This window comes from Drosophila kikkawai, chromosome 4, assembly GCF_030179895.1.
Source record: "Drosophila kikkawai strain 14028-0561.14 chromosome 4, DkikHiC1v2, whole genome shotgun sequence".
In the NCBI taxonomy this organism is placed as follows: domain Eukaryota; kingdom Metazoa; phylum Arthropoda; class Insecta; order Diptera; family Drosophilidae; genus Drosophila; species Drosophila kikkawai.
The window spans coordinates 2,024,096-2,038,661 of NC_091732.1; positions in this window are offsets into that span (position 1 = coordinate 2,024,096).

Here is a 14,566-nt window from a genome sequence, read left to right on the forward strand (position 1 = left end):
GAAAAGCTTTTTGAAAGTTATAAAAACATTGCGATGTCTCTATAACAAATATATACAAAAATGTTATAAGAATATCGAATCAAATTCTTGTTTTAAAGAATACCCTTTAAAAATTAAAACAAGTCTACCTGCAAAGTTTAATTCAAATAGTTCTAAGATACTAGTTTGCGTTGTTACGATGAACCTCATCGGCTCGCCTCTTGATGTTTGTCCGCCTATCTTTGGCGTCCAAACTTTCGTTCTTGTTCATTCCTTATTAAAAGGTAAAAACAATTTATATTCGCTCTTAAATTTAAAAGTTTTTTATGAACACGGATAAAAAACATTTTACATCTTAGAAAAATTAGCCTAAATAAAAAAAAACCTTATAAATATGTTTTTAAAATTTTGCTTAATTGCTAATAAGTCATAATACTATGTGACGGGCATGAAGAATTATCCCTAATTAATTTGAGTGTTTTGAGTGCTAAACACACACACAAGGTGTGCCTCAAACTTTAGCTTCCTCCGTCGCTCGTCTCAAGTTTCAATTGGGAAGTGTACGTATACGCACACTCTTCATACAGTCACCAATATAAACGACGGCCTATTAAAATTGAAAACGATTACGATTACGTTTCTAATAAAAAAAAAAAACAAGGGTTGCTGGCAATGCAATCAAAAGCATATGCCTTTGACAATACAAATAAAGATATATATGTACTTCGGGGTAGATATAAAAAATCCTGACTAAAATGCCCACTGATGAGTTGGCAATAATTCGCTTGAGTGGCTGCCACTGCTACACTGTCAACAGGCAATAATAGGTGTTTCCTGCTATGTATTTGGGGCGGGAAACGTCGTTACAGAGCTTAGCATGTTGCTGCTGTTGGTGTTTCGGCCGGTGATGGCCTTTTGTTTACAAGTACAACATCATACATATTTAATTGGGTTAAATTGCTTGACGATTTAACATTTGGTAATGAAATTTGTGGATAATTGAGTTTACTTTGTATCTACATACATATGTACATATTTATAAACTCTTTCGTTAGTATGGTATGAGAGCTATCGTAGCAATGGAAATATTAAGGACACTAATGCTTTGGGACCGCTGCACTATAAGAAATTTGGGATTTGTTATGGTATTTAGTCATTTTATCAAACTTTTAATATTTGAGTTTTTTTTTTAAACGTCTTAAAAATATATTGCTCTGTAAAGTGTACTACCAGAAATGTTAATTAATAGTGCACTGTTAAGCCTATCCACTGTTAAAGTCGGCAGTTGTAGCCAAAAAGCACCCGCTTGAAAATAACTAATATTTGGTTACTTTAAAAGTGCGAAACTCAAAAGTATAACCAATTTGTATACCCTTGCAGGGTATTACAATTTCAGTCAGAAGAGTGCAACGCAGTGAAGGAGACCTTTCCGACCCTATAAAGTATATATATTCTTGATCAGCATCAACTGCCGAGTCGATCTAGCCATGTCCGTCTGTCCGTTTCTACGCAAACTAGTCCCTCAGTTTTAAAGTTATCTGAATGAAACTTTGCATATAGTCTTATATATACTCTCACTGCTATATTTGTCGGAACGGGCCAGATCGGACGACTATATCATGTAGCTGCCATACAAGTATTCAAAATTCAAATTATAGCTCGCTTTTTTCAACGTTTTTGCATCGTTTTTGAGATACCAAATTATATAATTTCAGATTATCGGTTTTAATTTTATGAAAATCGGACAACTATATCATATAGCTGCCATAGATGCGATCGGTAAATGTAAAGAAAATGTAAAGCTAGGAATGTAAAACTCTAACTGTCAAACTGTCAACATAATAAGTAGGTGTCACTTAAAACAGAGACGGGCACGAGATCTAACGGTTTGGGTAGCAGCTCGGCCAAAAAAAAAAAAAACAACAAACACAACCCCCAGCGTCTCGACGCGTTGCAGCACACAGAATGTGCAAGCGATCGCGAGCACCGACTGCAATATGCCCTGTTCCTATCTCAGTAGATGGATTGTTATTCATTCGAATACATATGTATGTACATATGTATATGCAACACATTTCACTGCTGCCACTGATTTGAATTGTAAACAAATATGAAATGTATGCTGAAACATTAAGAAATGTATTATAACATATAACATTTTTATTTTTATCATTAACCCAATAGCGAATATGCCCATATTGTTAGGGTACCTAGCGTGAAAAGTAGCAAAAGACCAAATATTCTTGCTGGGCCGAAATGAAACGATCGCACACATGCACCCGTGTACGTGAATGCATGAACACGCATACATGTAAAGGCATGACGTTAACAGCTGACAGCTAACATCCCTGCAGTACCATTCATCAACATTTCATCAACGTTTCATCAATAGCCAAAGCGTTTTGTTGATGATTCATCGATGAATTGCCATACAAATTACTGATGAATTTAACATGGGCATGTCATAGGCTGTCATCAACAGCAATTCATCAACATTTAAGCATCATTTCATCGATGAATTATTGATGAAATACTGATGAAAGGCTGATGAAATGTTGATGAAATACTGATGAATTACTGATGAAATACTGATGAAATGTTGAAATGTTGATGAAATACTGATGAAATGTTGATGAAATGTTGATGAAATACTGATGAAATGTTGATGAAATACTGATGAAATGTTGATGAAATACTGATGAAATGTTGATGAAATACTGATGAAATGTTGATGATTCATCAACAAATCATCAACATTTCATCAGTATTTCATCAACATTTCATCAGTATTTCATCAACATTTCATCAACATTTCATCAACATTTGATTGATGAAATGATGATGATTCATCGATGAATTATTGATGATTTTTTTTTCATATATAAAGTAAAATTCTTGAAATTTTATTGATATTATTTATTCTTACTAATTCTAAACCAACACTAAGACACAAATATAAACAATTAACATTAAATCCATATATTGAAAAGCCTCAAGGTCTGTTTGCTCCTCGGTTTTCCGCTTTTTATTGACGTAGACCAAATTTTTTGCGCAGTAACTTCTCTGGAGGCTCAGTTCTATCCACTTGGGCAATTGCATCTACAAAAAAATAATAATTAATCAAGGGAATACATAATAATAAAATTAAATAGAATTTACCCAAAAGATCCTCGTTTCAATATGTTGGCCATTACTGCAGTCAGAAAAGAAAAAAAAATATATAATATATAATAAATAAAATAATACACATAGGCTTTTATTTAATTATAAACACTTCACTTTACTCACCTATTTATATATTCCAATAAGGCCCGGAACGAATTTATTTAAGAATTTATTTATTAATTAATGAAACACACGACACTTCTGCAGTGCAGAGCACTTCAACTTCTAATGCAAAGGGAATAAGAAGAAGCAAGACGAAACCGAAAACCGCTGCTCCGAAAATATGGAGTCGAACCTTCGAGAATCTATTTTAATTGCGTCATCTACTTTGTTTCGGACTTCAAAAAACGAAGTCCATGCAAATTGTTTTTGTTTTTTTTTTGCATGCACCGACAAGTCGGACTCGAAGGGAGTTCGGGTCTCCGAAGGGAGTTCGGGTTCAAGTAGCAGTCGGCAGAGCGTCGATTCTGTCGGCGTCGCAGTCGGCGCGTTGATGAAATGTTGATGAAAAGGCCTATTGATGAAATGTGGTACTGCAGGGCTACTAAATATCTACATACTTATGTATCTATAAATGTATACATACATATATATGAATGTATGTATACATATATATATATGTATGTCGGAATTGAACGACTATACATATATTACTGCCTTAAGAACAAGGGGAACATTTTCAGAAAATAATTATAACTTTGCCTGTTTTAAAAATATTTTATTTTAGAGACATTGTAATTTTGTTATATGTTAAAATTTCGGTTTTCATTTTGTTTAATCGGACGACTATATTAGATAGCTGCAATCAAGATCTGTATACATGTGTACACTGTACAGAAAAATCTAAACCTGTGAATGTAAAACTGTAAATGTAACAATGTTAATACTTTATTCATATAATAGGTGAGTTAATGAAATTTGAAATTACTTTTTTTTCAGCGTATGTATATGTACATATGCTACAAAATAAAAGAAATATATAAAAGTTGTATATTTATACATAGCATATAATAGTTTGGTTTTGATAAAATAAAAAAAAGGACGCTTAATCGTATACAAAATTATTATATTTTAGATTTAACAAGAAAGGAAGCTAACTTCGGCACGCCGAAGTTTGTATACCCTTGCAGATTGGTTTCGATGTTTATATTATAGATTTAAATGCTGAAAAGACTCACAAAACAGTGTTTCATTACATTTTACCTATACTTATTATGTTTACAGTTTGACAGTTTCAGTTTTACATTCCCAGCTTTACATATTTTATAAAATTACCAATCGCTTCTATGGCAGCTATAAGATATAGTTGTCCGATTTTAATGAAATTTATACCAAAATTCTAGAATAATAAAAAAAGCTTATATCTTAGAGTAGATAAACATACGTTGAAAAACAACGAAGCTATAATTTTTTTCCTATTAATTTCCCGATCGTTCCTATGGCAGCTATATCATATAGTCGTCCGATTTTCATAAAATTTTTACCAAAATTCAGAAATAATATATAATGGCCACATCTAAAAAATTATGCAAAAATTTTGAAAAACAGCAAAGTTATAATTTTTTTTCGAAAAATATATCGAACATTTGTATGGCAACTATATGATATAGTCGTCCGATCCGGCCCGTTCCGACATATATAGCAGTGAGAGCATATAGAAGACTATATGCAAAGTTTTATTCAGATAGTTTTAAAACTGAGGGACTAGTTTGCGTAGAAACGGACAGACGGACGGACAGACGGACATGGTTAGATCGACTCGGCTGTTTATGCTGATCAAGAATATAGAATTTATAGGGTCGGAAACGTCTCCTTCACTGCGTTGCAAACTTCTGACTGAAATTATAATACCCTGCAAGGGTATAAAAATCATAATAAACGTTTTTAGGTTTTATAAGTTAACAAAGTTTCATTACAGTTTGACAGTTACAGTTTTATATTCGCTGCTTTAATTTTTTTTTTGTAAACCTTCCTATCGTTTCTATGGTAGCTATTTATATGATAGTAGTCCGATTTTCATAAAATGGACACAAAAATTCTGAAATAAAAAAAATGTATATCTCAGAGTAGATGAAAATAAACGAAAAAAAAACGAATTTATTATTTTTATACCCTTGCAGGGTATTATAATTTCAGTCAGAAGTTTGCAACGCAGTGAAGGAAACCTTTCCGACCCTATAAAGTATATATATTCTTGATCAGCATCTAGCCATCTGTCCGTTTCTACACAAACTAGTCCCTCAGTTTTAAAGCTATGTGACTAAAACCTTGCACATAGTCTTCTGAATACTCTCACTGCATTGTCGGAACGGGCCGGATCGGCCGACTATATCATATAGCTATCATACAAATGATCGACACATTTTTGTTTTATTTTATTTATTATTAAGAATAGCAAATATCTGCCAATATAAATCTGTATCCTTACCTCTGACCGGATAAGGAGAGTTTTTTAACGATATGCTTCGACTCACATCAGGTGGCCAGTGGCAAGGATAGGTCATTTTGTAAATGTCATGTTGTAAAATCTACGGACATTTCAAAATACAACAAAAAGTACGGGTCGCTGTTAAGCGAACATAAAACGCGAAAAGGATCATGTGCCTCGAAAGTTGTTTTACAAATATCCAAGGCTATAGGCCGTAAGTAACGTGATGGCCTTGAAGGAACTGAGAAACGTAATTGACTCAGAAGCTGACTGGAAAAAAATATGTCCGTTGATTAGTTTATGAAGAAACATCGTGCCGTGGCAGGTTTGACGATACTTGAGAGAGGACTGGTCCAAAAGGCGTAGGATATCTGCATAAGAAGGGAGGCGGCGAAGTGGGTCTCAGTCTAAACCACGAAGAGCGAATAAAAGGATTTGTTTCTGTACCGATTTAATAAGGTCTTTAAACTTTGTATATTGAGGGGACCATACACACGAACAACATTCTCGAATGTATAGAAGTTTTGTGGTGTAGGGATCATCAAATTGCTTAGACCATTGTCTTACAAAGGAAAAAAACCCCTTTTAGCTTTACATACAATTACACCGAGGTGATCGGTGAAGCTCAAGTTGTGGGTAAATAGAACTCCAAGATCCGTTACAGAATGGATACGTTCAAGAACACTAGTCCCTATGTAATAGTTGGCATGGAAACAATTTCTGCGGTAAAACGACACGTATTTACATTTAGAGTTATTAAGAAACAACAAATTATGAGTGCACCAGGACAACATGTAGTTCAAATCAGCTAGCAAAAACTTAGAAGAGCAGGATTCACCAGAGGCAAACATAGTTTACCATCATCAACGAATATCATGACGTAAGAGTGGAGAATAACTTGGGGCAGGTCATTTATAACAAGAAAGGAAGCTAACTTCGGCACGTCGAAGTTGCAAGGGTATAGCAGATTGATTTTAATTTTTATATTATAAATTATAATGCCAAAAACAGACACTAAACAGAGTTTCATAACATTTTACCTATACTTATTATTTTTAAAGTTTGACAGTTACAGTTATACATTCCCAGTTTAACATTTTCTCTACATCTACGCTTCTACGGCAGCTATATGATATAGTTGTCCGATTTTTATACCAAAATTCTATAATAATAAGTAAAGCTCGTATCTCAGAGTAGATGAAAATACGTTGCAAAAACAACGAAGTTATAATTTTTTCTATTACTTTCCCTATCGTTCCTATGGCAGCTATAAGATATAGTCGTCCGATTTTCATAAAATTTATACCAAAATTTTGAAATAATACAAGAAGTTCATATGTCAAAGTAGATTAAAATACGTTGATAAACAACGAAGTTATCATTTTTTTCGATTAATTTCCCGATCGTTCCTATGGCAGCTATAAGATATAGTGGTCCGATTTTCATAAAATTTTTATCAAAATTCTGGAATAATATAAAAATGCTATATCTCAAAAATGATGAAATAATATTGAAAAACAGCCAAGTTATAATTTTTTTTCCAAAAATTTATCGAACATTTGTATGGCAGCTATATGATATAGTCGTCCGTTCCGACATAAATAGCAGTGAGAGTATATAGAAGACTATATGCAAAGTTTCATTCAGATAGCTTTAAAACTGAGGGACTAGTTTGCGTAGAAACGGACAGACGGACAAACGGACGGACAGACGGACATGGCTAAATCGACTCAGCTATTGATGCTGATCGAGAATATATATACTTTATAGGGTCGGAACCGTCTCCTGCGTTGCAAACTTCTGACTGAAATTATAATGCCCTGCAAGGGTATAAAAATGCCAAATAGAATAGGACCGAGGTGGCTCCCTTAAGGAACACCAGAAGTCATATGAACAAGGTTTGAGAGTGAACCCTCGAATGCAACTCTTTGAGTACGGTTCGACAAATAAGTACAAATTCAAAAGACAAAGTTTTTTGAATAGTAACTGATGATTCTCCGAATTAAAGGCTTTGCTGAAATCTGTAAAAATAACATCGGTTTAGGTGTTATTTTTAAACGCGTTTCTAATGACAGCAACAAACTCAAGGAGATTTGTAGACGTTGATCTGCGTTTCATAAAGCCGAGTTGTGAGGGGGACATTATTGAGCTACATTGGTGCTGAAGCTGAGTAATTAAAAATTTGAATAATTTGGGAATCGAACTAAGTTTTGCTATATCTCTATAGTGTTCAATATTAAATTTATTGCCCTTTTTAGAAGTGGAAATGATAAAAGATTCTTTCCAACTTCGGGGAAAACTGAAGTGATAACTGAAAGAGTCAGTGGTCTACATAATGCGCTAGCAAAATTACTCAAAACACAGCTAGGTACAACATCTGCACCAGAGAAGACGGAAAGTTTGATTGTTTTGAGATTATAATGATGTAATCTTAGCCGATTACAGGCATAACAAGAAAGGAAGCTAACTTCGGCACGCCGAAGTTTGTATACCCTTGCACATATTATTTCATTACATTTTACCTATACTTATTATGTTTAGAGTTTGACAGTTACAGTTTTACATTCCCAGTTTTACATTTTCTCTACATCTACCGATCGGTTTATATGGCAGGTATATGATATAGTTGACCGATTTTCATAAAATTTATACCAAAATTCTGAACTAATAAAATAAGCTGATATCTCAGAGTAGATGAAAATAGGTTGAAAAACAACAAAGTTATAATATTTTTTCTATTAATTTCCCGATTGTTCCTATGGCAGCTATAAGATATAGTCGTCCGATTTTCATGAAATTTTTATCGAATTTCTATCAAAAATGTTGAAAAAGAGCCAAGCTATAATTTTTTTTTTCCAAAAATTTTTCGATCATTTTTATGGGAGCTATATGATATAGTCGTCCGTTCCGGCCCGTTTCGACATATATAGCAGTGAGAGTATATAGAAGACTATATGCATAGTTTCATTCAGATAGCTTTATAACTGAGGGACTAGTTTCCGTAAAAACGGACAGACGGACGGACAGACGGACATGGTTAGATCGACTCGGCTGTTGATGCTGATCAAGAATAAATATACTTTATAGGGTCGAAAGGTCTCCTTCACTGCATTGCAAACTTCTGACTGAAATTATAATACCCTGCAAGGGTATAAAAATGCAATTGAAGTGTGGAAGTCGAAAATATCCAATAATATCGAAATTAATTTATGAGTATGTAGTATGAATGAATATTGCGAACAGATTCGCGATATCAGGCTCATTAGAAGCGGAGGCATTATCGAAGTGAACACATAATGGATATTGAGATTTCAGTTTTAAAATTACGAAAGCGTAAAATTCTTAGGTTAGCCTGAAACTCAATTTTCACCGATTTAATTGGTTTCTGTAGCATTCAGAATTGTGTGTTAAAATATTTAAACGAGCCATTAAATATCTCGAATGGTCGACTTGGAGACCAGTTTGTCTATACTTCTTAGAGAGTCTGGATTTCAAATGATTTAGATAAGAAAGCCGACGAGAAAGCCATGGGGGCTTATGAGAAACATTTGGTGAGGAATATGAAGGAACATACATGACAAAAACTGAGTACATGATGCCATAGAAACGTCTAACGATGTTTGAGGGATCCTCTGTGGAGTTAAAGAAAGTCCAATCAGTTAAGGATAAGAATAAGTGGTGGGTTATTTCTGTAAAATTAGCCTTTCGAAAGCAACGAAACGTTGCAGGCCCAGTTTCACGACACGATAATAATGAGGTTCGAACCTTCAAGGACTAGCTCCAAAGTGGGATGATTGGCGTCTTAAGGACTAGAAAGAGGGTCAATTCTAGTGACGTAGGGATTGGCAACTCAGAGACAAAGATGAGGTCTAAGACATTATTACTGCAGTTCCTAAAACAAACAAAACTTACTTGTCCCAATGAGAGGTGAATGAGACCAAATAAAAATATATATACATATATAACTTGACTGTTTTTCAACATATTTTTATCATTTTTGCGATATGGCCATTTTTTATTACTTCAGAATTTTGGTTTTAGTTTTATAAAAATCGAACAATTGTCTTAGCTAACTGGTGCTAGTGCTTACCAAGAGGCTTAAAATAAAGTCATGGCACATGTTTTTTTTCAGTTTGAATGCGTACAAAAGTCGCGTTTGACATCGGAGAGTTGCCCATATTATAATATTAGACGTTTCATATATATTATAATTATAGTCACAAGTTTGCAACGCAGTAAAGAAATAATTTCTGACCGTATAGGGAATATATGTATATTTTTGATCAGCATCAACAGCAGAGTCAACCTTGCCATGTCCGCCACCCGTTTGTTCGTTTCTACGAAAACTTGTTTCCCAGTTTTAAAGCTATATGAATGGACTGTGCAGATAATTATCTTACTATATTATAGGGTCTTCCCCCACACCGTCAAAGCGCATCTGGCATCCGTTGAACAAACGGTCCATAAGGTTTTGCCGTTCCGAATTTTCTCAATTGGCCCTGCATCAAAGCGCATCTAAATGTAACGACCGTTTGTTTGGCGATAGTTCTCGGTGCAACTCTGAAAATTTGACCATCACTACGAAAGTGTATACACACTTGGCGAGAAACAAATGAGATATGGAATTTAAAACGTGGCGCCAAAGCTACAAGCATGCCCAAAATAGATGTTGGCGTTTTTTCGGTATATTCTTGCCCCAATATATCCCCAATTGTTACTATTTAATATAAACCGCCTACCTCTACCTTATTTTAAAGATTTTGGATGCCTATACCACCTATAGACACTTTTAGGTGAATTTGCTCTTTGTTAGAGAAAAATCATTAGAAAAACTAAAATTCCTTGTCATTTAATTCATTTAAATTTATTGCGGATAAATTCTGACGCAATCTGTGCCTTTTGCTGTTGTACAACAGCCAAAATAGTTGGTAAATGCTCCATTTCAAATTTGCAACTGCCAATTCGACCGCCTTTGTTTACGTTTTCATGAGCCACAGCTGATCGATCAGCTGTTCGGATGCAGATGCACTTTGATGCAGCTCTGTGGGAACACGAGTTTCGCATCTGCGAAAAATCCCAAACGTTCCTCACAGATGCGCTGTGTGGGAAGACAGTATTAAGTAGTATATAAGTCGTACCACGACTGATTTTTTTCTATAAATATTCTGATCTTTCCTATGACACCTATATGATATAGTCACTTGATTTTCATAAAGTTAAAGCAAAATTTGGATATAATACAAAATGACCATATCTCAAAGAAGATCGGTTCTATGGCAGCTATATAGAATTATCGTCCGATCCTCCTAGTTCCGACATATATGCATACAACTGAAAACAGTTGTTTCCATATATGTAAACTGCTGGAAGCATCGTCTAACTATCGCAATATATCGGCGACATTTTCAGTTATTTAATCATTAATACTGTCTTCCCACACAGCGCATCTTTGAGGAACGTTTGGGATTTTTCGCAGATGCGAAACTCGTGTTCCAACAGAGCTGCATCAAAGTGCATCTGCATCCGAACAGCTGATCGATCAGCTGTGGCTCATGAAAACGTAAACAAAGGCTGTCGAATTGGCAGTTGCAAATTTGAAATGGAGCATTTACCAACTATATTGGCTGTTGTACAACAGCAAAAGGCACAGATTGCGTCAGAATTTATCCGCAATAAATTTAAATGAATTAAATGACAAGGAATTTTAGTTTTTCTAATGATTTTTCTCTAACAAAGAGCAAATTCACCGAAGAGTGTCTATAGGTGGTATAGGCATCCAAAATCTTTAAAATAAGGTAGAGGTAGGCGGTTTATATTAAATAGTAACAATTGGGCACATATTGGGGCAAGAATATACAGAAAAAACGCCAACAACTATTTTGGGCATGCTTGTAGCTTTGGCGCCACATTTTAAATTCCATGTCTCATTTGTTCCTCGCCAAGTGTGTATACACTTTCGTAGTTATGGTCAAATTTTCAGAGTTGCACCGAAAAACTATCGCCTAACTATCGCCAAACAAAACGTGGTTAGATTTTAATGTGTTCTAACGGCGGTCCATTTTGGAAAATTCGGAACGGCAAAACCTTATGGACCGTTTGTTCAACGGACGGTGAATGTGCTTTGACGGTGTGTGGGAAGACCCTATAAGATAACTTTTTAGAGCCAGCTTCTTTCTTGTACTCATACAGCGACAGCTTGTGACTACCCTTTAGTTCCAAAATTCTTTGCCCGTCCGATTCCTCGCGGCATGTTCGAAAAACAAACAAGTTCGAAACAAAATAGCCGAAACAAATTCTACCTACGCTCGGCTACTGCCGAGGGCTTCACGAAGTTCGACCTTCGTATTTGTTATTGTTTTCGATCTCCGTTCGGAGCAGTGGTTGCGAGAGTTCGTAAATTAGAGAGAGATGAGATGGAAGGAAGGGAGGAAAGAAAATTGGTGTCAAAAACAAAGAGTATTGCACCGACGTCAGAATGACCTTTTTAAAATAAGTAAGATTATTTCAAAATATTTAAGATTATATTTAGTTAATTTTTACGTATGTACGAAATGTTCATGATTGATGATCAGCCCTTTGTGAATCTAATTACATGGCATTGCCTCTTCGGCTATACCCTGACACGCGCGAGAATTTTTGGTCTTCGGTTATGTCTTCTTATTCTCTTTGCATTTTGAGTTGACTGATGTTGCATTCACAAGTGTTTTGTTTAATTATTATAAGGTAAGTGGAAGTTATTTGCATTCAATTAATAATTTAAATTGCAGAATTGACGATAAAAATGGATGCGACTTCAACCTAGACGGTGTGAATGTTATTTAGTACGGATTTACGAAGTTTTTTTTATCCAGTTTAAGTTGGTATGTATTGAAATTTACAATTTGATTCAAAACAAGAAAGGAAGCTAACTTCGGCACGCCGAAGTTTGTATACCCTAACAGATATTATTTCATTACATTTTACCCATACTTATTATGTTTACAGTTTGACAGTTACAGTTTTGCATTCTTAGCTTTACATTTTCTCTACATCTACCGATCGTTTCTATGGCAGCTATATGATATAGTTTTCCGATTTTTATGAAATTTATACCAAAATTCTAGAATAATAACGAACAACAAAGTTATAGTTTTTTTTCCTATTAATTTCCCGATCGTTCCTATGGCAGCTATATGATATAGTCGTCCGATTTTCAAAAAATTTATTGATTTATTTTCATAATATTTTTACCGAAATTCTGAAATAATATAAAATGGCCATATTAGAATGTTGATCAAGAATATATAAACTTTATAGGGTCGGAAACGTCTCCTTCACTGCGTTGTAAACTTCTGATTGAAATTATAATACCCTGTAAGGGTATAAATATGCAATCCATAGTTAAATAAGGAATAAATTACATCGGCTATTAATAGGAAAGGGGGATTTTTCAGGAAGGAATGAATATATCGGCCAGCATAAGAATAGATCATCGATATTTGCAGAATATAACTATCCACCATGCGAAAACAGCTGATTAAACAGTGGCTCATCCAAAACATAAACAAATCAGCTTATACTGTCTTCCCACTCAGCGCATTTGTTAGGAGCGGTTGGGATTTTAAAAAATAAGCGAAACTCGTGTTCCCACAGAGCTGCGTCAAAGTGCATCTGCATCCGTTCAGCTGTGGCTCATGATGTGACAGTAAAATTAATAGTATATTAACTATTTCTGCTGTTTAACAACAGCAAAACCACAGATTGCGTCAGAATTTATCCGCACTAAATTTATATGAATTAGATGACAAGGAATTTTAGTTTCTCTAATGATTTTTCTTTAACAAAGAGCAAATTCGACGAGTGTGTATAGGCGGTATAGGCATCCAATATCTGTAAAATATGGCAGAGGTATGCGGTTTATATTAAATAGTAACAATTGGGGACATTTTGGGGCAAGAATATACAGAATAACACCAACAACTATTTTGGGCATGTTTGTAGGTCTGCCGCCACATTTTAAATTTCAATTCCTAATTGTTCCTCGCCAACTTTGTTTACATTTTACATGAGAGAGAGACCGTTTGTTCTAAATTAAGACAGCGGAATCGCTGTTTAATTCGTTACCGAGCTAGTGTGACCAAAAAAATTAAAGAAAAGCCTGAAACGCCACGAAAACTTTTTATAGCGTTTAAGGATTTTCTTTGGTCACACGGACAGCTGTTTGTAAACAAATATTCAAAATAAACATTAAAAATATTAATAGATATGGCATTAAAATGTCCTTTGTGGGTTAAATTCCATATTATGTGCTTCCCCTTGACATCCCCTATCAATGCCACTTTTTTCCTTCAACTTTCCCTCCATTAGGGGTGTCTAAATAAATCAAATGAATTATGTGGACAGCGTGATATCAGCTGTTTGCTATCTTGATCTGGCAACGCCATTCAATTTTCGCAGGCTTCATTTTCGTCGTCAGAGTACCGGAAAAAACGACAAGGCTAAAAGTTCTTCTTCTTCCTTTTTCGACACCGTTTTTTTTATATGGAGTTTGGCCGCTGCACTATGGTCCAGAATCCGTTTTTTTTTGTTTGCATAAATATTGAAAGCTTTTAAAAGTGCGATTGCGATCAGCTCATTTCCGAATAGAAATTCGCGCTAAAATATATAGATGCTTTACACGTAATTTTGGTCCAAAAAATTCAACTAAAATATGGAAAATAATCTTAAAGGTACGCACTATTTAATGTATATTGTTATTTTATGTGTAGTTCTACGTATTTAGTGTTGTGTAATGTCCAATTTATGTGTATGTTTTTAGAAAACTAACATGCGTTCTCCGTGTTTCGTGGAATATAACTAATAAGCTGCTCCATGCTGACAGCAACTAATTGGTCCAGATTGTACTCGTGGGTGTTGTCTTTAACCACAAACAAAATACTCATCCCCGTTCGTCCCCCTTTTCTAACATTTTGGTAATATAGTAGTTTAGTCACAGCGAACTTTTTAAATTATGGA